Raw genomic sequence first — 23,918 nt, forward strand, 5'->3', positions numbered from 1 at the left:
CTCTGTTCCATTATTAATTTCTTCAAGAGGCTCTGTGACATTTTCTAAGACAGCATCTCCCTTTACTCTCTTCTACCTGCCTTCATACTATGGGCTTTAGCCTTTCCCTTCCTTGTAATGCTTTTCCTATGTATGTTATGATTCACTGAGTGCCCCAGTGGATTAGAAGATAGTGTACCTTAGTCACAGTTTTATCCTCAGTGCTTAAGGAAGAGCCTAGTACCCATAGTTTTTCACAGAGCTTTTTCCATCAATTTCTCCTTTTGGCTTAAGCCAGTTAGAGTTACTGCCACCAACACACACACACACACACACACACACAGATTCAACCTAAGAAATGTTTGTTATCTCTCTTATTTATCTTATCAGATGCATCGATAATCCTAACCCAGTTATAACTCCAGTAACATAGGGCCCATATTGGTGACACTCCTCTAAACACTCTATTGAATTGGAAACAGATGTATAGAACAAAATTTCAAATAGTTTTGAAAGAGTAGCATAATAGAAGTGATTTTCAATTAGAACACTCTGCCCAGGACCATGGTTGGTCACTCTTTCTCAACAGGAGAATCCAGCTTTTCTAACATCTCTAGTTCAGGCTTTGTAATAACAAAGGGGACAGAGAGACAGAAGGTGTGGTTCACTGCTAGTTAAAATTGACCATTTTATCACACCACAATTCTCTAGGACACCAGATCATCAGAAAACTAGCATTTATTTATTCAATGCATATTTAATATCTTGGATTTGATACTCAAGTCATCCCAGTTTACCCAAGACTTACCTTGGTAAGCACTGGAAAGTCCCAGATCTTGGGAAAATTCCTGGTCAAACTAGGAGGGCTGATAATCCTACAAAAATTGCTATTATAATTTGGGCCTGAGGAACAGGGTAAAGAGCTGTCATTTACCAAAATGACAAACAACACGAGAAGGAATAGGCAGGGGATAGATTCCTTTTCAACATGCTTACTAAGGCATCCAAGTGTAGTTGGCTAAGAAGCCCAAACTTGACGGCCAAAGACAGAGTTATAAGGTTTGGACCCATCATCTTATTGGTAACATTTAGAATGAGAGAATTCTAGGATTTCACCCAGGGAGTGAGCATGATAAAGTATCTACCAACGTCTCTGTGGACTTTGGCTACAAGAGAAGCTCTCAGAAGTAGTTGCCTGATTACACTCATTGAACACCTGTATTGGGTCACAATAGGGATAGACTGAAATAGGTCCCAGGTGGTGGAAGAAGCCATTTTTTTTAATGTGGTAATAAGACATTTTCTTTTAAGGAATAGAATATCCAAAACCAGAATCCCCCAATTATTTTTCATCTAATCAGGTCACACAATTTTCCAAACAAAATTAATTTCTGTCTCAAAATGATCTCTGACTAGAACATTTCAACACAACCTCTATCAATAGAAGATATCAATAAAGACATTTTTAAAAACCTCACAACTTTGAAAAATAAAACTGCCATAAAACATAAAAACAGAATGTGAGAGGAACAGACACGGATTTTTAAGTAGGCAGAAGTAGAGTGGGAAAAACGCACACAGTATACCTCTACGTCACTTTAGGAAAGAAGTAACTTATAGAAGACACCTCTTCCTTCTGTATAGAGTGAAACAGGCTTTTACTGCTCTCCTGAATTTTTGCCAAAACTATAGGATGGATTTAGGTTTCAGACTTAAGAGCAAAAGGAAGAAAACAAGAGAGCCAACTCACTCACCAGACCTCAAGCATGCCAGCTCCCAAAGCAGTTGTAAAGGAAGCGCAGACATCACCCCATTTATACCTCTCACATTGACACATGATCCCCTTAATTAAATATTGGTGGTACCTGGTCTCCAACGTGGAAGTGAAACTACCAGAGGAGCACTCATTAAGTTTGTTAGAAAAGCCGTTAGTGCCCCAATCCCACCCCCTTCTTCATGCAGCTGCATGCCTTTCTTCAGGCATGTCAGGAGGAAGATTTGTTCTCTAAAGATAGTAAAATAGGCATTGTTTAGAACAGGAAAAATTGGGCACAATTAAGGGTAGGAATACTATTTTGACAGAAAGCGAATTAGACAAATGTTTATATCCAGAATGCCAGGTCCTCTTCAAATTCATATGTACCCTTGTCTAAATGTAAGAAAACTATAAAACTCTTAGGGTGGAAACATAGGTATATATCTTCACAACTTTGGATTGGATAATGATTTCTTAAATATAATACCAAATACACAAACAACCGGAAAAAAATCAGATACATTGGACCTAAAATTTTAAACATTGGGCTTCAAAACATGCTACCAAGAAAGTGAAAAGACAGCCCACAGTGAAACAAGATGCTGGCCCCTCATATATCTGATAAGGGTCGAGTGTGAATACTATGTAAAGAACTTTTGCAATTCAACAATAAAAAGACAACTCAACTTACATGGCCAAAGGATTTGAATAGGCATTTCTTCCAAGAAAACATATCAATAGCCAATAACTACATGAAAACATGCTGAACACCATTACTCATTAGGGAAATACCACAAGATACCCACTAGGTTGGCTACAATTTAAAAAAAAAAAAAGACAAGAGTTGGTGAGAATGGGGAAAAATTGGGACCCTCAAATATTGCTGGTGGGAATGTAAAATGGTGCACCTGCTTTGGAAAACACCTTGGCACTTATTCAAAATGTGAAGCATAAAGTTACCATATGATTTAGCTATTCCAGTTCGAGGTGTATAGAGCCAAGAGAAATGGACATCTATCTCCATACAAAACCTTGTGCTCAAATGCTTGTAGCAACATCATTTATAATAAGAAAAAAAATGGAAGCCACCTAAAAGTCTATCAATTGATGAGTACATACATAGAATGTGTATATCCATACAATGGAATGTTACTCAACTACAAAAGAATAATGCTATACATGCTACAACGTGAATGACCTTGAGAACATTATGCTGAGTCAAAGAAGCCACAAAAACAACCTATTATTGATTCTATGGATATGAAATGTCCAGCATAGGCAAATCCATAGAAACAGAAATTACATTAGTAGTTGTCAGGATCTGAGGGAAAGGGGGCATATGATAAAACTCCATTGGGTATGGGGTTTCTTTGGGAGATGATAAAAATATCCTGGAAGTTCCTAGCTCTGCTGAATATACAACTTTGTAATTATAACAATAACCACTGAATTATACACTTCATAGAGTGAACTGTGGGAGTTATGTCTCAAAAAAGGCTAATGTTTTTTTTAAAAGAAGATAACATTATAAAAGAATTTGATCCAAAAAATACCTCCGAACACTAATAAATTTGGTGAGGGTAGATGAAGTAAAATTGTGTTAAACTTCTTACAGATCAGTATTTCCCTTTTGATTTTTACATCGGGACAATAAAAAGAACTTTTGTAAAATAATAATAATAATAATAATAAAGACAATAAGGTAATAGACCCCCCAAAAAGGGTAATGTAAAAAATATAGAAAACATGTTCCAAAAGCAGAAAGTTAAATGTAAAAAGAGAGAGAGAAGGGCACCTCTTAACTCTTCACCTTTTTCACCCTTTCCCCCACTCCCTTCAGTTATAAAATAAGTCAGTCGCAGGGATGAAATGTAAGCATAGGAAATTATAATCAACAATATTGCAATAACTCTGTATGATGACAGATGGTAACCACAGTTGCCGTGGGGAGCATTCCGTAAGGTAGATTATTGCTGATTCACACACCTGAAACTAATATAATATACCAGCCATTCTTCAATTAAAAAAATGAAGAGTAAAACAAATATACCAGTGATCCCAATATAGCTAAATTGGTTCAATTCCCCCACTAAAAGCAAATATTCTCAAATTGGGCCACGCTAAAACCAACTGTATGTTGTTTATTATTACAGAAACCTAATATTCAAGTCAGAATGAAGCGAATCTTAGTGAATAGCAGGGGATTTTAAAATCCATTTCATCTCTCCCCTTTGTGTCTTAATGAGAAATCTTCATTTCTAGCTTTTCTAGAGTCATCGCAGCTTAACACTTTCTGTTCTTTATCTGTTGTTCATTCTAGACCTCCTGATGGGAAATTAACGTTCCTTGTGGCACACACTATTGGCTGCTTAAACAACAAGCACTCCTTCTCCCCTCCTGATAACCCACCTCTGATTTGTCAGGATACCAGGCAGCCCAGTGTCAAGGGAGGCCAGGGAAGTACCCCGCCCCCAAACCCCCACCCCGAGGACCGAAATTCTGATTTTTCCAGTGACTGCTTTGGGAAAAAAGAAAAGTGACATAATTCTGGACAAAGACTTGAGTGGAAATCTACTAGGGACATTCTGGGAAAGTTTCCCTTTGTAAAATTAAGTTTCTGCCCCTTGAATAATATTCTATAAGATAGGATGCACCTGGAGTTGCTAGAACATTCCTGCAAACATGGTGGGAGGAGGAGGGTCTAGAGGACAGGTGAAGATTAGTTAGAGCAGGAAGATAAGAAAAATCTGGGTCCTTAATGATTTTGGACCATAAGCTTAACCCTTAGAAGTGCCATTGTTTGGGATTTAAAAGGTAATATATCTTTCTGTTATTATTCAATTATAGTTTTTAAAAACCTTCCAGACAAAATCATCTTACCCACTCACTCTTTACTTGATATGTAAATACCTATAACTTAGGATAGGTTTATGTCTGGGTGGTGGATTGAGAAAGGATACACATGGAACTGAATTATTTGGGAGTTCAACAAATGTTGAAATGATCTAATTAGTGGTGGTGCAGAACATGGGCAGCCAAAATAGGAAAGCAAACCCTCCAAAAGCAAACCTCACAAGTCTCCTCCAGCTCTTCATTCATTAGTGACTTCAGTTGTTTATTGTGGATTTTAGGTATTTATGATCATGGGTTTGAAGTTGGGGGTGGAGATCAGAAAGAGATTCCAAAAAAAAAAGTGGAAATATTGAACAGGTGAATTCATCTGTAACACCTTGTAAAATTCTCTTTTTTTAATTAAGTCTTTGAAATTAAGGAGAGTCAGCCCCCATATTTTCTCAAAATATCTTGAAGCAAATAAAATCCCCTGATATTATGTGACCAGACTGTTGTCTAATTTCCTTTTACATACTGAGACCCTCATGTATCTTGAGTACAATGCCGTTGAATTATAGGATAAGAAAAAGTTAACAAAAATAAATGCGATCACATGGAAATAAAGACACACACACACACACACACACACAGAGCAAACGCATACTCCTAAATTACTTCTGGTTCAAAGAAAGAATCTAAACTACAGTGGCGCCCATGATAGGGGTGCCTGAGTGTCTCAGTCTGTTAAGCAGCAGGGTTCAGCTTACATCATGATCTTGTAGTTTGTAGGTTCAGCCACTGAGTTGTGTGTTCTCCAGTGTCAGCATAGAACACATTTCAGATCCTCTGTCTCCCTCTCTCTCTGCCCTTCCCCCCAACCCCACCCTCTTGGGTATGCACTAACTCTCTCTCAAAAATTAATAAACATTAAAAAAGAAAAAGAAAAAAAAGAAAGCCGTGATACTGAGTATGCAGCATACCAAAGCCTAAGTGATAGGGCAAAAGCTACAGTGAGCAGTAGTCCAGAGCCCAAATACTTTCAGTATTATTCTAAAAAGAATAAAATCAATGCTAGAAACTAGAAAAATTACAATAAAACACATCTAAGAAAAATAGAAATTAGGAAATTATTTAAAAAATTAAAAGGCAATAAAATATTAAATGAATGAATACTATAGATTATTTTTAAAATTCCAAGATCTTGGTTCTTTAAAAATATGTAATAAGAAAACTTCTGCTAGGGCTTGACCAGGAAATAAGTGAAAGTATAAATACATAACATCAGAAGTGATGCAAATCTTCTAGAAAAATATAAGCAAACAAAATGTACTTAAGAGGTAGAGAAACTGAGTAGAGCAAGGACTATAGATGAAATAAATTGTTTCCAATGAATTGTTTCAATAAAGATTAGTCCCAACTGGTTGTTTTGGTAAGTTGGATCACATATTTAAGGATGAGCTGATTCCATTTCAACTGAAATCCTTCTCAATTTATTTTGCAAACAAGGCATAACCTTTGCATAAAAATGTTAGAAGGCAAAGCAAAATTAAAACCACAAGCTAATTTTACCTGAACTCTAAAACTCAAGCCTTAATAGAATCCATTCTCTGAGTCCTGGGATTCAATAAGCCATATTTTAACCATTTACTTAGTTAGCTACAGCTCAACAGGGATGGACACACATCCAGCCCAGAACGCATCTGACTCCACCATTTCCACATTCCGAGAGCTGACACTTGACACAATCCACTTCCCTTTACCAAGCACCAGACTCTTTGAAATGTGACTTCTCACTTCCTTGAGCAGAAAGGGAAATGACTGACTTACGTAACAGCCAAGTCCAGGGATGTGGCGGCTGCAGGAATGGCGGGATCTCGGCATGCAAGAAAAAGCAACAAATTGGGTCACTGCATGAGGTTATTTAATGTGGGCACTGCAACGTATGCACTCAGCCCACACTCCCCCCTCAGAATCATGCCCTCTGGCATGAGCTGCGTCCACTCAGAGAGAAGGCATCTTTTCCTTTGCACAGAGGTATTTGTTGGCTCACAAACCTGGGACTTCTCCAGGTGAAAATCTAAAACTGGCGCCTGTACAGGGAAGGCAAGGACTAGGCCACAGCCAGAGACGGGAGACTGTCCGATGGCAGTGTCAACAAACGAGGGAACTTACAAGTCTCGTCTCGAGGGCCCGCAAGATGAGAAGGTGTCCATGCCTGCCAGAATCCCAAAAACCCTACATAGAGGCTTTACTGGGTTCAGTTGCATAGACTGTTCAGTGGCTCTCAAAAGAACACCGAGCCCTCAAGGCTTCGACCTTGAAAACGGTTCCCACTGTGGACGCGGAGGGGGTGAGTAGCCTCTAATTGCCCAGGTCTGACTCTTGGGTCAATGAGAGGTCATGTCCTTTCTGTGACCTCCTCCAGCTATTTATTTTCAAGCTTCACTTATCTGAAGGAGACCCCTTTTTCCTTGGGGCGCCTGGATGGCTCAGTCGGTTAAGCGTCCCGACTTCAGCTCAGGTCATGATCTCAAGGTTCATCAGGCTCTGTGCTGACAACTCAGAGCCTGGAGCCTGCTTCGGATTCTGTGTCTCCCTCTTCCTCTGCCCCTCCCCTGCACATATGTGCTCTCTCTCTCTCAAAAATAAAATAAAAAAAATTAAGAAAAATTCTGCCAAGAAAACTTCATTTATTGAGTTAAAATTTGTAGGGTTTTCTGTTTATCCTGCAAAACACATTTTTATATTTCAAACTGTTAAGTCAGGCTTCTTTCTGGGTGTGGAAATGTCCGGATCTGGGCTCAGTTCTGAAGACAAGGAGAGTGATGTGTACATAGAACAGTGTTGTGGGAATTTCTTTATTCCTCTGTCCCCGATGAGCGCTGAGTCACTTGCAAATGTCTATGCTTCTTTGACTTTCTTGGCGAAATGGACAAAACTCTGCACCTGAGGTCTGCTTTAAAACCAAAATAAGCTAATAAATGATACATGTTCAAAGTTGCAAGGGGTTGAAACATGAAGCAGGTCAAATTAAATGCTTTTCTACAAATACATTAAAGGTACATCAGCAGGACAGAAGAAAGACTCAGCGGGCTTATTTTAGAAAAAAAGCAAGCAAAGAAATATTTTTCTTAAGTTATACATTTTAAGAAACTACATGATGTCCCAATGACTTTCCATCAGACTCCTGCAGAACTGGCAAAATCTATGTGACATAAGTCAATTACAATTGATTTGCTGGATCAGATTAACTCCCAAACTCAGCACATTCTAGGTGTCAAGCACCGGAGCCTGCTGCAGAGTTTCGGGGCTCCCAAGCTGCAGAATCTACTCCTGCATCACCCACTCTCCCACAGGTGGCGCGATCTTAAAGGCACTTTCCATAAACTTTGCCCCATTTGATTCTCACAGCTGCCTGTAGGTAGAGTAATGGCACTTTAAAAACAAGGAAAATGAGACTCCGAGCGAATATTTTCCTCTACATCGTTCAACCTGTGTTTGAGCCAGAACTCAGATCCTCTGACTGTACTTCTCGTATCGTTTTAGCCCACAAAGGAGGTGCTTATTTGCTTCTTGGTTATAGCATTTTCCAGGACTGTCTTTTTTCAGCTACTTTGAGGTATAATCGGCAAAATTATGAAAGACCATTTTATATTGGTCGTTTTCTATTATGCGAGAGAGAGAGAGAAGTCTTTCTGAAAGCTAAGTCAAGTTATGTTCATCTCCAAGGTCCCTCCTCTGGCACTCATAACAATGCCTGGGAAATTCCTGGCACTTTCTATGTGTTCATTTGTGTTAATGTTTTAAATGGTACACACAGCAATTTATCAACCACAGCGCCTTGTTAAGTTAGAGAGCAAGAACAGGCGCGAGCACTGACCTCAGCGTTTGTCAAACTGAGACTTTCTCAGAAATCTTGCAAGTTGATTTTTCTGGGCAATAAGTTTCAAAGTTGTATTCTCCCCTCTGCTCTTGCTCCTTCCTGCTCCATCTCCCTGCCCCACTCCTCTGGAGGTGTTTTTCCATTAACAGAAAAAATGGCCATGGAGCAGTCCACTTGTATTGAAGAAATGTTTCTACTTTTAACATCTTGACGTTAGCACAGATTTTCTTTCTCAGAGCTGTTTATCCCGGTTTCTCTGGGCTATGTTTGCCTAATTTTGTAGCCTAGTAATTGTCTCAGTAAAAGAACATCCTCTAGATCTGCAAATACATCACACTACATTTGCTTCTATTTATATAGGTCTTTTCCACATGAATGGTGGAGGCATAGTTATTTATGTCTACATATATATATGTATATATAATGGATTTTTTTTTCACACAGATCTCCCTGGCTTTCCATCTCTTCAATGGAGCTTTAAAACCTCCAGGCAGATTATATCAACGCTTCATCAGACTTCCATTGTCCAGGCAACAGACAATACTCTGAATGGTTCCAAAAGAAAATCACTACCTGCTGATAGCCAGGGTAGATGTCACTTACCAGATGTCTGGCTTTCATTGTTGCTAACTTGTTTAATTTCTGCACCCAGCAATGAAAGTGTTTTGATCCTTCAAAGCAGAATGTGCCCAGTACCAACTGATTCCAAATGGCCTCTTTTTAGATTGAATTTTTATTTTATTTGGTTGAACGATTCTCTTTCATTTAAACCTGTATTTATGTGGAAAACTCAAATAACACATTCCGCTTTGCATTTCAAAAAAAGAATCTACGTGTTTATGAAATCACTTTTGAGTTGCAATTACAGTTATTTGTCTCTGGGATACACAACATGTAATTGGGTCAACACTGTTAATGAGCGACTAGTGTTATTGTTAATGAGCGACTAGTGATAGTTTCAGTGTTTCGTCCCCAGCAGGTGGTAAATACAATATGTTAAGATAGATAATTACGTTAATGTTTCAAATATCCACAGACCAAGCAAGTCATTAAAAACATAAAACTAAGAGTTTGAAAGGGACAAGGACACCATGTGGACTCTACATTTACCCAAAAGGCATTAGTGTCCCTCATACAGAAATTTCGTTATGTAGCTCCATGTCCAGTTCCGTCCATTGAAATGGCAAGAAAAGAAGGCTGGGTTCAACTGGTTTGGGACACTGTCAACTTGGGCAAGTAATGGACTTCAACACAGGGCTTGAGAGGCTTGACTCTGTAGGATAAACATCATTCAGGCAATCAACAAGAATTTTGCCATTCCACCTTGACTAAATCATAGTGCAGAGCACTTCAAATAACAAATAGGTAATAACAGACAATTTGATTCCTGTCTACAAGAAGTATACAAAACCTTTGGAGAAGTAAGATGTATATTTGTGAAATAGTTGGCAAGACACAAGAACCAAATATGTGGTAGAGACCTTATGGAATGGGTAAAAAGGAAGTGTGGCAAGAGTAGTTGGGACCATTTTTAGGGAGAAGGACGTTTATATCAGAGGTGTTCTTGCAACTTTAGAATTCCTGACTTACAGTGGGTTAGCTATGACGGCCTTCAAATCTTTCACATAGAAAGGTGGAAGTTAGGAAATTCCAGCAGTGAAACAACAACTCAAAATTGTTATCAAAGACCCAAAAGGCTCTCTTTCCACTTGTCCTTCTTTAAAACATCAGTAAAATATCATATATGGTCACCAGATGACTGTTACAGCTCTAGACACCACATCCTCATCCACAGGCATCCCTGGGGAGGATGAGAGAAAGTGGGAAAAAGAAGAAGTTACTCTAAGCTCTTCTTGAAAAGGAGAAAAATATGCCCACAAATCCAACAGATTTCCCCTCACATCCTTTTGACCAGAACTGCTGCTATCCTTGGCCTTTAAAGCATCCACTAGATAAGGGGAATCGACCTCATGACTGCCATGAAAGACTTAGCCTGGTCATGGGCTATTGAGCTGCACCAAGAAGACTCTGGGTCCATAGGCAACAAAATTAAATCAAGTGATTTTTCACTGTACCTTTTGGCTAGTGATACTTTTGGTCACTAAATGTTTGCTTTAGCCCTCAGGAGGTCATTTTTAAACAGCTCAGAATATCAAGTGTTACATCTAAGACAAATTTACTTAGCTGGCTAGATTCCACCGGTGAATCATAGAACTTTGAAATTTCCAATATCATTGGCCCCATACCTAAATGTTCATCAGAACTACAGGAGAGATTTCCAAAAATGTCAATTACCAGAGCTTACACCAAGGTCTTCTGAAACATACTTCCAAAAGTTAGAACCCATGGAAATTGCCCAGAATGCTGTTAGGACCTTAAAGGCCAATAGATTGCTGATTATAGCAGTCAGCTTTTGCTGGGCTATGCCACAGTAATACCTCCAAACCCTGAGCAGATCACAACTACAAGGGTTTATTTCTCACTCAGGTTACATGTCAGTCATGGGTCGACCATGGGTCTCTGGCTTTGCTCTATGCAGCTTCCCTATCTGGAGGATCAAGTGCAGTGTTTCTCAGAATTTTCTAATCTTTTTATGTATTATGTGTATACCTTTATATCTGTATACAAATGAATGTATATGTGTGTGTATACTCTAAATAAAAAGAGTAAGCTTTTTTGCCCCCCAAGAACCCATTTTACCTTACTGACAGTGACTGACCTAAGCTGAAAAGATTACCACCACTTCTGTTGTCAAGGAAAGCATGGATGGGCAGACCATGGGAAGGGCAAACCATAGAGGGTCTTTGGACATGGCTTATGTCATGTCTGTTCACATGCTAGTGGCCAAATCAAGTCACAGGACCATGTTTGATGGTATTCTCCTTCTTCTAGGAGGCAATGAACATTACATAATAAGCTATAGGGACAAAGAACAGAAAATAATTAGGAAGAGTAATTTAATGTAGCACCCAGGGTCCTCAATGGAGAGGCAGTAACAGAGTAGAAATTATAATTCCAATGTCTCTTATCATAACTATCATCTATCCATCTGTAAGTAAGATGCTACATATCACATTGCATCGAGAAACATATCATCAGGGCAGAACTAGGCAACTGACATGTTAAAATGGTTCCGATTTTTAGTTTGGGGGAAATTTTCAAGTTAAAAGTGTTAATATCAAGGACAAAAACTAGTCACATTGCTTGGACTTACATAACAGGTTCAAGAAAGAGTAGAATATTAGAACTGAAGAATACCATAAAATTTGAGGGAAAGTCATGCATAAAAGGAGGTGCCAATTTATTTACTTGCAACTACTGTTATACACTAGCTATATCTAATCCCTAAATTCATGACTAAGAGAAGGGAGCATAGAATTATCAACATGACACTTGACCTCTACTCAGTTTATATGAGGAAAATGGGCTTTTATTTTCAAAAAAGATATTTTCAAAATCACGAAAATATTTCCATGCATCAATCATCTCTGACCCCTAAGACATAAGAAGAATAACATAATGAATGTCTTCTCCCTTCATTATTTTGTTTTGTATTAATAAAACCATACAATGAAATGTGCAGTTTTTTGCTTGTTGACCTTGATTGGTTGATCTTTTTATAGCTTGCTTTCAATCATGGACTGCCTCAAACACTTTTGTCTACAAAAGACTTTTAAAAATAGATAAATATCCAGGTTTTTAAACCCTGACTTAGTCCTCCTAATGTATGGCATTTTGGAAAGCCACAAGTGTCTCCTGTTAGATGTTCAGTTTTTGAAAAGGAATCACCCAAACTCAAGAGCAAAATATAACAGAAGGACAAGTGAACAGGTCCTTCCCTAGTTCTACAGCCACTATACTGTTGTCATTTACAAGTCTTTCTTTCTCTTCGAATTTCAGACTCCCTTGCTGAAGCACAAGGGGGGGGTATATGAATCAGTTTCTTTGTGAACAATGTCTACATTGAACAAGAAATGCTTTAAAAAAATTTTTTAATATGTATTCATTTTTGAGAGACAGAGCATGAGACGGGGAGGGGCAGAGAGAGAGAGGGAGACACAGAATCCAAAGCAGGTTCCAGGTTCTGAGCTGTCAGCCCAGTGGCAGATGCCAGGCCCAAACTCAAAGACCACAAGATCATGACGTGAGCTGAAATTGGATGCTTAACTGACTGTGCCACTCAGGGGCCTCCAGCAATGCTTTTGTAATTAAAACTAAAATTTTAACATTAGCACAAATGTTAGCAAACATTTCTTAAAATGTATTGATAACTTAAGTCAGCTGTTGCTTTCTCTGAGACATAGAATGTGGAGGTGGGAAGTATCTTGAGACATAAAAAATATTTACCGAACACCCATTCATTTCTGTAACCAGTAAGGAAATTTATTGATCATATTCTCTTTCTTTGAAATATATCTTGAATTTGGAGGATATCTTTCTATTCCCACTCCCATTACTCTATTCTTGGCCACCATCATCTACCTAGAAAACAGAACACAAAAGCCTACCAGCAAACAGTCTTCCATCTCCATTCTCCACTCACTCCACTCCAGACTCTACACAATAGCCAGAGTGATCTTCCAAACATGTAAGTCTATTCATGTCGCTACTCCTCTGCTGTCTCCCCAAAATAATTCCATAGGTTTCAGTAATCTCAGGCCAGGGGACAAGGTCATTAACATGACTCCCCAGACACGTGGTGATTTCCTTCGTAGTATCATCTTCCCATATTCAGATCCCAGAGCTCACGATATTGAGCCATATCTGGGTCCTTGGTTGTCTATTCCCTTAAGTAGCTCTCCCTTTCTCATCCCCTTCTAACTGGCAAAACCATGTTCCTGTGTGGGGCACCTAGATAGCTCAGTTGGTTGAATCGAACTTAGGTCATGATCTTGCAGTTCATGGGTTTGAGCCCCACAACAGGGTCTGCACTGACAATGCAGAGCCTGCTTGGGATTCTTTCTCTCTCTCTCTCTTTCAATATATAAATTAAAAAACAAAAACAAACAAATAAACAAACAAAAAAAAACCACCCTGTTCATGTGACTTATCTTTAAAAAATTTTTTTTATGTTTTTTATTTATTTTTGAGAGACAGAGAGACAGTGTGAGCAGGGAAGGGTCAGAGAGAGAGGGAGATACAGAATCTGAAGCAGGCTCCAGGCTCTGAGCTAGCTGTCAGCACAGAGCCTGATGCGGGGCTCGAACCCACAAACGTGAGATTTGACCTGAGCCGAAGTCAGAGGCTTAACCGACTGAGCCACCCAGGCGCCCCGTGACTTATCTTCTAAATCTCTGTTTTGACGTTGCTTCCCCTTGGAATTTCTTCCCATACCAACCCCACTAAGACTAAAATTGACACTCCCCTTGTCTGCACTCACCACTACTGACTTCCTCCAACGTAGCCCTTATCACATTGCATTATCACTGCCTGTTTTCTGATTCACATTCCTGCACCCATACAGCCCTCTTAGGTTAGAAACTTAATGCAGATAGGGACAATGTCTGTACTGTTTCCCTAGTTTGACTTCAGAACAAACAGAGTCCTGGTTTAGCATCAGATACCTCCTGTATCTGACTCTAAGATTTGGAATTTGCTCTCATCATACTTAACCTGCCCAGAACTCAGTTTTCCTGTTCATAAAATGGGAAAAATAAAATCTACTCACAGACATATGACATTTTATGTGAAAACACATAGCTTAGCTGAGGGTGGTATAACAAAATAGACTGTGTGGATCAAACAACACTTACTTCTCACATTTCCACAGCCTGAGAAGTCCAAGATCAAGGTGTTGACACATTCATTTCCTGGTGAAAGTCTTCTTCTTGACCTGCAGGCTGCTGCCTTCTCACTGTGTCCACACAGGGCAGAGAGAAAGAGAGAGACAGAGACCGAGACCGAGACCGAGACCGAGACCGAGACCGAGACCGAGAGTGTGCGCTCTGACCACTTTCTCTTCTTACAAAAGCACTCATCCCATCATCAGGGGCTCACCCTCAAGACATCATTTAAACCTAATTATTTCCCAAAGGCTCTACCTCCAAATATCATCACACAGTGGGGGGCGGGGTGGGGGGCAGTGGTTCAACATGTAAATTTGGGTGACAGGGGAGGGGGAGTTACAAATATTCAGTCCACAGCAACACGTACGTTTATTGTGAAAGCGCCCAGCGCAGTGAATGGCTGTTTCCTTCTTTCCATCCTCCTGGAGTACAAATGCACCAGTGGGTGAACTGGGAGAAATTCTGCTTTTCGGCTGAATGTTGCTTGGAGGGGAGAGTCCTAGAGAAAATGGACCCGTGCCACCGCTCTCCGCGTACCCAGTACTCTTCTCCATATAAATAAGCACTCAGTCTTTGCTCAACTCCTCATTCTTCCACTGGGACTGAATTAGATTCCAAATGGTTATCAGCTGGATTCTTAACAAGGCTTTATGGCTTCTCATTCCTAATGCCTAACACATTGCCGGACACACAGTTGGTGCTGAATAAATATCTGCGGGATAAATAGAGGGTTGAATTTCTATAACCAGTTCATTGCATTTTGTTGTTTACCCACTATGGAAAAAAAAATTTTATGTTGGACATTTCTGTGCCAGTGAACATTACTTTCAGAAATGAAAGTCTAGGAACAGCTAAGTGAGGAGAAGGAATTATTCCAGTGTTACATAGAAAGCAAGGGTAAAATCTCCCAAGCTTGACATTTAACTGAGCCTATGCCATTAAAAAAGAGGTATTGCAATTTCTTTCATGAACGCAATCTTTAGGACAAAATAAATGCAACTGGTGGAAATGGCTATAATTAGCAAGGAAAACTTTTCCTTCTTTCCCTGTTAATCTTTACTCCTTATCTGATATCTGCATTTACAAAGGTCTTGGCCACTGCTCTGAGCAAGACTCATTCACACCTGGAGATCCTTTGTATTTGGCTTGTTTCCCTAACCCCATAGCACATTATGTTTTTGTGATATTTTAATTTCAGAGTAAAGTATGAGAATGTATCCAATCTATTGGAGGAGGTCCATCCATATTCCTTGAATTCTTTAACTTGTGAGGGCATGTTAGCCTAACTTCTAATGGCCAGCACTGAGTGTGGCCTGGATAATTCTGGGGCCTTTTCCAGAGTTTTCCTGGGGATTAAGGTCCAACAGGCAAGTGAGGGTGCTTGGCCTCACTGGCTATATTCCCTGACTGGTCTCTTCCTCTCCCTCCACATGCTACATGTATTCTTAGCACCTCCCAAAAATTTTCCACACTTGAATCCTTGAATCAGGGTCTGACCCTGTGGGTACCCAAAGACAAGGCAGAAGAAAAGAGGTATCAGGAGCACACTATGCCGAGCCCTTTCTGTGGCTGCAACATGGAGACTTGCTTCCTCACCTTTATTCCCCTCCTGTCAAAATTCCTTCTGGCTAAGACATTTTGGAGAAAGGAATGGAGCCAAAATTGATTGTAATTCCACGTGACTCAAACTCAGTATCTGCAGATGTGTTGTTTCTACTAGATGGTTGGAGTGACAGAAGCCAGAATCTCTTTTTGGTTTGTTTTCAGGCTCTGATGCAGCAATGGCCAATGTCATGGCTGCACAAGATCCCTAGGTTCTTGTCCAGTTGAGATGGACATTATAAAGTTGGTGAGTAACTTGGAGAACACTGCTTGCTGTCTGTAGGCCCACTCGCCATGAAACCCAAATGGCTCCCTTCATTCTCTCTTTAAAACAAAACAACAATAATAAAACTGTCACATCAAGCCTTTTTCTTATTCTATAAACAGAAAACCATGTTCCTCTTCTTGTGACACTCATTGTCTCCTTGGCATGTATCCCTGTGGCCAGAAAGACGGCACACAGTCCACCTGCCAGAGGAGGTTGCTCTACACTCAGTATGCCCTCACCCATCCCAAATAATGGGCCACACTAGTAGTTTTAAAATGCTAGTCTAGGGGCGCCTGGGTGGCTCAGTTGGTTGAGCCTCCGACTTCGGCTCAGGTCAGATCTCACATTCGTGGGTTCGAGCCCTGCGTCAGGCTCTGTGCTGACAGTTAGCTCAGAGCCTGGAGCCTGCTTCTGGTTCTGTGTCTCCTTCTCTCTCTGCCCCTCCCCCTCTCATGCTCTGTCTCTCTCAGTATCAAAAATAAATTAAAAAAAAAAACATATTTGTAAAAAAAAAAATGCTAGTCTGCGTGTTGGTGCTACTTGTAATGAAGTCCAATGGAAAAGTAAAGCAATAAAGACAATGTCAAGGGTTCTTCAAGAAGTAAATGTGTTTATTTAAAAAAATATATGATTGGGGCACTTGAGCGGCTCAGTCGGTTAAGCGTCCGACTTCAGCTCAGGTCTTCCAGTTCCGGGTTCAAGCCCCGTGTTGGACTCTGTGCTGACAACTCAGAGCCTGGAGCCTGCTTCAGATGCTGTATCTCCCTTTCTCTTCCCCTCTCCTGTTCATGCTCTGCCTGGCTCTCTCTCTCTCAGAAATAAATAAACACTAAAAAAAATTTTAACTACATTTGTCCTCATGTTTTATGTCTCTTCCTTTTGGGCTATCAAAAAATTTTCCAAGAATATGATTGAAGTTTGTAACCTTTTGCTATTTGGTCATGTATTGCTTTTTGAAATTTTACTAATACATGAAATCTAAGAGTTTAGGAACTAATAGCCCATAGACCTATGTTAAGACAAAGTTGCAGAGCAGACAAAGTTTGACATAGTGACTTTCTTCTCAGAAAGCCAACTCTTTAAGACTGCTTTGGATTTCCCTGTAGTTCCTCTCAAGACTGTCCCCTTCCTCTTTGCAACTCCTATTGAGAATACAATTGAATTTTTCAAGTAATATTTATTATGTACTAGGTTCCAGGTGTAAGCAGGAGTAACATCATTCTGTTCTCAAGATGCCCATAACTTAATGAGGAAGACAGATCCCTGTAAAATAAACCACAAGAGAATCTTAAGAACTATCCTAGAGAAATATTTATGTGGCTAGAGAAAATTCTGCATTGGGTGGAAGGCCTACTTCCAGAAGGGTAGTGATGCTCTGCCTTCTGGGTAAGTTTCCCTGGGGAGAAAGGAAATCATGTTCCAACAAAAAGTTACAAAACATTTTGAGAGGGATTTGTATCACTGGAATAAGCCTGCAAGCATAAACGGATGCACATGTTTATTTACACATACATCTCCATGTGACTATTTGATAAGGAAGATACCCAGGCTAAGTAAGAAGAGTCTACTAGGACAAATATGAGCAGCTATTCTTTTCCATACACATGATTTACAGTGTTTCAGGAAATGTTCAACTGTAATTGGTGTAGTTAGCAAAGAGGGTAGCATTCAAATGACTGTAGACTTAGAATAATCGGAAGAGGTGAGAAATCCAACCAAATGTTACTCTCACAGGAAAAAAAAGTTATATAGAGGGGCTTCCATTAGACTTGGCCAAGTTTTAAGACATAGGTGTTAATGTTCAGGCAATAGTCAAAATAAACAAAAATTAAAAATCAATAAATCTAGTATGCTGTTTAAAATCTGGGTGTAATCAGTGCCTGTGCAGGGCTCGGAGTATAAAGGTATCTTGCTGTCCATGTTTGGTTCATTTGTTTCAGCTCGGTTTTTAATCCCAGAAAATCTTGAACAGAAATGCAGTACATAATCTCTAGCTTGTGTGTACTTCACGTAATAAAACCACTTAGTTCATCCTTTGAGTACCTTTTAATTGGATCCATGAAGGTTAGCATGTTGTGGAAAATTTGAGCCTACTGAGCTTCAAGAAAATATTTCTGCCTAACAAATGGCAAATGAATGTATGAGAAAAAAGTGTTTAACCTCACCAGTTATCAAAAAATGCAAATTAAGACAGAGAATAAAACAATTTGCCTATCAGATTGTAAAAGAAGAATGAAGATGTTAGCGTCTGCTGTTTTTGGGGGTGTGGGAAGAGAATGTCTCCTATATTCCTGGACTGAAAATTGTTCCAACCCACCAGGAGAGCATTTTGGAAATATGTATCAAGTCTCAAAAAATGTACATATCCTTTGATCTAGCAACTGCACTTGTTGGAATTTGTCCTAAGGAAATAAAGGACATGTGCTAAAACCAGAAATAATTTAAACATATAGTAATAGGCTACTGTATTCAAATATGATGGTGCATCTGTAAAATAGAATGCAATGCCGTCTTTAAAAATGCAGATGCTAGTCTATATTTGGTGATGTGAGAATATACTCATGATAAATGTATGTAAAGAAATAGGTTATAGAACAAATATAAACATGGTTCCATATGAATAAAATATCAGTGTTACGCTCCCAATAACCATATTCACAAAGAAAAAGTTTGAAGAGATATAAATCAAAATATTAACCATAGCATATCATTATAAGTTTTTAAATGTAATTTATCAAGCTAGCTAACATACAGTGTACACAGATGCTCTTGGCATCAGGAGTAGATTCCCATGATTCATTGCTTTCATACAACACTCAGTGCTCATCCCAACAAGTGCCCTCCTCATTGCCCATCACCCATTTTCCCCTCCCCAGTTCCCCCACCATCAACCCTCAGTTCTCTGTATTTCAAAGTCTCTTATGGTTTGCCACCCTCTTTGTTTGTAACTATTTTTCACCCTTCCCTTCCCCAATGGTCTTCTGTTAAGTTTCTCAAATTCCACATATGCGTGTAAACATATGATATCTATCTTTCTCTGACTGACTTATCACACTTAGCATAATACCCTCCAGTTCCGTCCATGTTGTTGCAAATGGCAAGATTCCATTCTTTTTCATTGCTGAGTAGTATTCCAGTGTGTGTGTGTGTGTGTGTGTGTGTGTGTGTGTGTGTGTGTGTATACCCTATCTTCTTTATCCATTCATCAGTTGATGGATATTTGGGCTCTTTCCATAATTTGGCATTGCTGAAAGCTCTGTTATAAACATTGGGGTATGTGTGTCCCTATGAATCAGCATTCCTGTATCCTTTAAATAAATTCCTAGTAGTGGTATTGCTGGGTCATCAGGTAATAATATTTTTAAATTTTTGAGGAACTTCCACACTGTTTTCTGGAGTGGCTACATCAGGCCACTTTCCCACCAGCAGTGCAAGAGCACTGGGTGTTATATGGAAACCAACTTGACAAGAAACTATTTTAAAAAATAATACTAATTGAATGAAGAAATGGGCAGAAGACATGAATAGACATTTTTTCCAAAGAAGACATCCATATGGCTAACAGACACATGAAAAGACGCTCAACATCACTCATTATCAGGGAAATACAAATCAAAACCACACTGAGATACTACCTCACACCAGTCAGACTAACTAAAATTAACTCAGATGATTTAATTTTTGAATTTAAATATTTTTATCCTAAATGTGTCAAATCACTAAGTTTTATATCTGAAATAATGTAATATTGTGTGTCATCCATACTGAAAATTTATTTTTGGTGTTTTACACACTTATTGTAAGTGGTGATAGGAGAAACGGGCCGCCAGATGGGAGCTTACTGAAGGCAGAAGTAGCTCAGTAAAATAGAAACAGGCAAGTGGGGCTCAGGCCATTCCTAAATGAAACATAAAAAGTCACTTTCTCTCTTAGGTCCTCGGTTTCTTTGTATGGAGGAGTATGAAAGGGATTAATTAGATATTCACTAAGGGTATTTGAGACCATTTCAGGACCTGGAGATTTAGAATGATATTTGAATATCAAGAAAAACTCAACCCTTGAATTGTAACTACCAGCAAAAAAGCCAGAAGATTCATCACAAAGATAGCTTTAAGATTTATTTTCTCTATTTCACGATGGCCTAAGGAGAGGATTAGAGCGATGGAGGACAGTGGAGATAAAATGTCAAGGACTAGGGGATGTTTTATTTATTTTTTAAATATAATTTTATTGTCAAATTGGCTAATATAAAGTGTGTACAATGTGCTCTTGGTTTGGGGGGTAGATTCCCATGGTTCATTGCTTACATACAACACCCAGCTTTATTTCTGTCTGGGATAGTCAACTGAACTATTGGGCGCATGGTGTTGATGGGGCTAAGGATCTGGGTGAAAATCCTGGTGAGTCTGTTGAAGTTCATGACCAGCCATTTTTTTTTTTAGATCCATACAGTTGGGGAGCATCTGGGTGGCTCAGTCAGTTAAATGTCCAACTTCAACTAAGATCACGATCCCACAGTTCGTGGGTTCAAGGCCCGTGTCAGGCTCTGTGCTGACAGCTCAGAGCCTGGAGCCTGCTTCAGATTCTGTGTCTCCCTCCCTTTCTGACCCTCCTCCACTCATACTCTGTCTCTGTCTCTCAGAAATGAATGAAAACATTTAAAAAATTTTAATACATACAGTTGGTCACAGGGAGGGAAAATGGACTGATTCCATGCAATGTAGGACTTTTATTGGAAAATTAAATACTTAGTGTATTCATCACCTGCGTAAAGGGCTATCTTGAACTGTACCAATAGATGTATAAGGCTTTGTAGGTTTTCACCATTTCCTCCACTGACTTGGGAATCACTGACCTACAAAGAAAAAGGATCTTATGGGGGCTAAGGTCAAGTAATCCCGAAAAGAACTATTTGATTTTGGAGTAGTGTTTGCTAACTTAATGAAACCTGAGAGAAGCTGAAGACACTCAGCCTTACTCACCTTTGAAGTCCTTACAATGTAGCTTCTTCTTTCCTCTGAGTATCTTCCCCTCCTCCTATAGAATTTGAATCCAATGATGCCAACATACTTTTCTGCTGCAGATCCGTCTGGTTTCTTCATTATCTCATGAATCCAGCATGTCTATTGCTCAGTTCTGTGTGAGAGGTCTATACTCCTCCTGACCCCCTATCTTAGGCCAGCCATATCTTTTTCATCCATTCCTTGAGACTGAGATAAAGCCTACCTCTTGGCGGAAGGCCTATAGAATTCTTTGGTTTCTATCCATTCTCCTCTGTCTCAGTAGATTTTCATACATACTGTGGAAATCCATGTCCAATCATATTTTAACTCAACAGCCTTGATATGTTTCATTTGTGTCAGTTTTGTGGCTCTAGATTGGAGGCTTCTTTAGGGTAAAGACCAGGTGGCATCATGTTTTGTGTTCCCCAAGGTATTTAGTAAACATTCTATAGATCTCTCTTAATGGGTGAATAAATGGATGATAAATATCCATGAGCTAGTAAGGAACTCTTTGTGAATAAGCCATCAAGCCTAAAAGAAAATCAAAAACCTTCAGCCCCCTACTAAGAAATGCTCATTGGTTTTTTGGGACACATTGTGACAGCACATAAACCAAGAGTGGAATCTCAGGGTGGACCTTCTATAGGAGCATCGGGTACCCTCCAGGTAGGGAGGGTAGGAAAGATGCTGGAAAATGAAGGCAGAATGATACAGACTGGAGGGAGGGATCATTAGACGTTTTTACTCTAGCAATTTCTCAAATTGTCAAGTCTCCTCTATCCCATATGGAAAGGCAGAAGCTGACCCAGTTGATAAGCTAACTTGACTCTTTCAGTGTGGTGATTCTATTTCTGGCCAGACCCGGCTGTTTACGTAAGTCCTTTCCTGTGGCTGCTAAAAGGAACTGCAGATGCAGTTGACCTTCCTCCAACCTGCTGATGAGCATCTGCTAATGGATGGACAATGGGGGCTCTGGCCACGGATGCCCACAGCCCTCTGCCAGCCCCTGCTCATTAGCCCCGTTCACACTGACTAGGATTGAGCAGGGTATGCGAAGCGGTTTCTGGGTGTGCTTTCTAGCTAATATCATTTGGAGTGAAGATATTTTTAACCTTGTTTTCGTTTTCCAGGATGAGAAGCAAAGGGTGGTGGAGATACAGTGATGAATGCTTTTGGGACTATTGTGAATACAAACTTGAAATTTGCCTGGCACAGAAAAACTTTTAGATGAACTCTCTCTATCCTTGCCAACCCAGGAATTCAGTGATAATACTTACAAAACCCCTTTTTTCAAAATGGTTCTAATTAAAACTTAGCACATAGCACAGTGGCTAGCACACTCTGTGTGTGTGTGTGTGTGTGTGTGTGGTATAAGCATGCAAGAGAGAAAGAGGGTGCTTTTGACGCATTTGGTCTTACATTATAAAGCTGTTCATAATATTTTATTATTTGAAGAAAATCATGATAATGTTATAAGTAGGAACTCTCCAAAAAAAATATTCGAAGGGTATACTCTAAAGTTTAATCTGTTAGGTGTAAGTATGGATACTTTGGATGTATAATCCCTTTCTGTGTTGATTCTATTCTTATAGGCAAAATTGTAGTTAATTAGAAAGAAGAAAAAACATCTTGTCAATTGGCTCTTTCCTGCCACGGCTCTTCTTGGATCTGTGACATCCACTTTCTGATGTCAGGACATCTGGTGCTCCTGACATGACAGCTTGCTCCTGAAGATGGGCTGTGGCATTCTGGGGCTTCCAAGGCACGCTACCCCACCACCTTTTTTCTACCCTCCTGAAGCTGCAGTACCTGTAAAAAGTAAATGTAGTATGACCCAGTGTCTGGCCAGGCTGGTCTTGAAGTTAAATAGTGAGGCTTCTCCTCTCTTATACTCTCAAGCATATAAGCATCTTCCTAGGATCCTGCATATTTCAGCAAACAAAGGAGTTGGAACATTGTTTTTGCAATTTTCTACTTGTCTAATCCTAGAAGCTAAAGCATATTTGCTTCTAAAATAAACGGAAGAGAATCAAAGGTCACAGGGGGTGACTGACTTTCCTGCTCCATGAAAAGAATATGGTGACACTGTGTGACATGTAACAGCAGGGCATTAGAAATGGTACAGGACCATCCAATTGTAATTAACCTTTGGAGCTCCCTGCCCTGTGATGTGAGGGAGGCTAGTTTCTTAGCTGGCTTTCAAAATAGTGTTGGAATACGATGTGCATTCAATCCAGACCCCACAATTACACCAGGTGTGCTTAACATTATTAGCACTATCCATCTACTCAGATGTGGGCAGAGGATTTTTGGCTAATGTTAAGCAGCACTCTAACACTGATATATGCAACTTGGCCAAAAGCTTATTTGTTTAACAAAGCAAGGATGTAGTAGCAACCAAAGTCGCTTGCATTGTTTAGCAATTTGCCATTCAGGAATTGCTTTCTCTTACACATTCATGTAATTTCTATAACATTCTGTGAGGCAGGTTATTAATCTTCTTATTGCTCAGACATGAAACCTAAGGCTCAGAGTGTTTAAACTGACCTTCCCAGTATCACACAGCTTGTAAATGGTAGATATCTAACTCTAAGATGTGTGGACTGTTCATCTCTGGCCTCATCCTGTATGTTGGATAAGTGGCTACTTATAGGAATCACTCAGAGAGCTTTTAGAAAATAATGACTCAGGGGCACCAATCTCTCCCAACCCCTCCAAAAGATTCATGTTTACCTGAGGCCTGAGAGTTGTTATTCTTCCTAAGAGTTCCTCAGTTCACTTAAATATGCAGCCAAGGCTGGCATTTGAC

The sequence above is a fragment of the Suricata suricatta genome, chromosome 14 (genome assembly GCF_006229205.1).
Source record: "Suricata suricatta isolate VVHF042 chromosome 14, meerkat_22Aug2017_6uvM2_HiC, whole genome shotgun sequence".
NCBI classification, from domain to species: Eukaryota; Metazoa; Chordata; class Mammalia; order Carnivora; family Herpestidae; genus Suricata; species Suricata suricatta.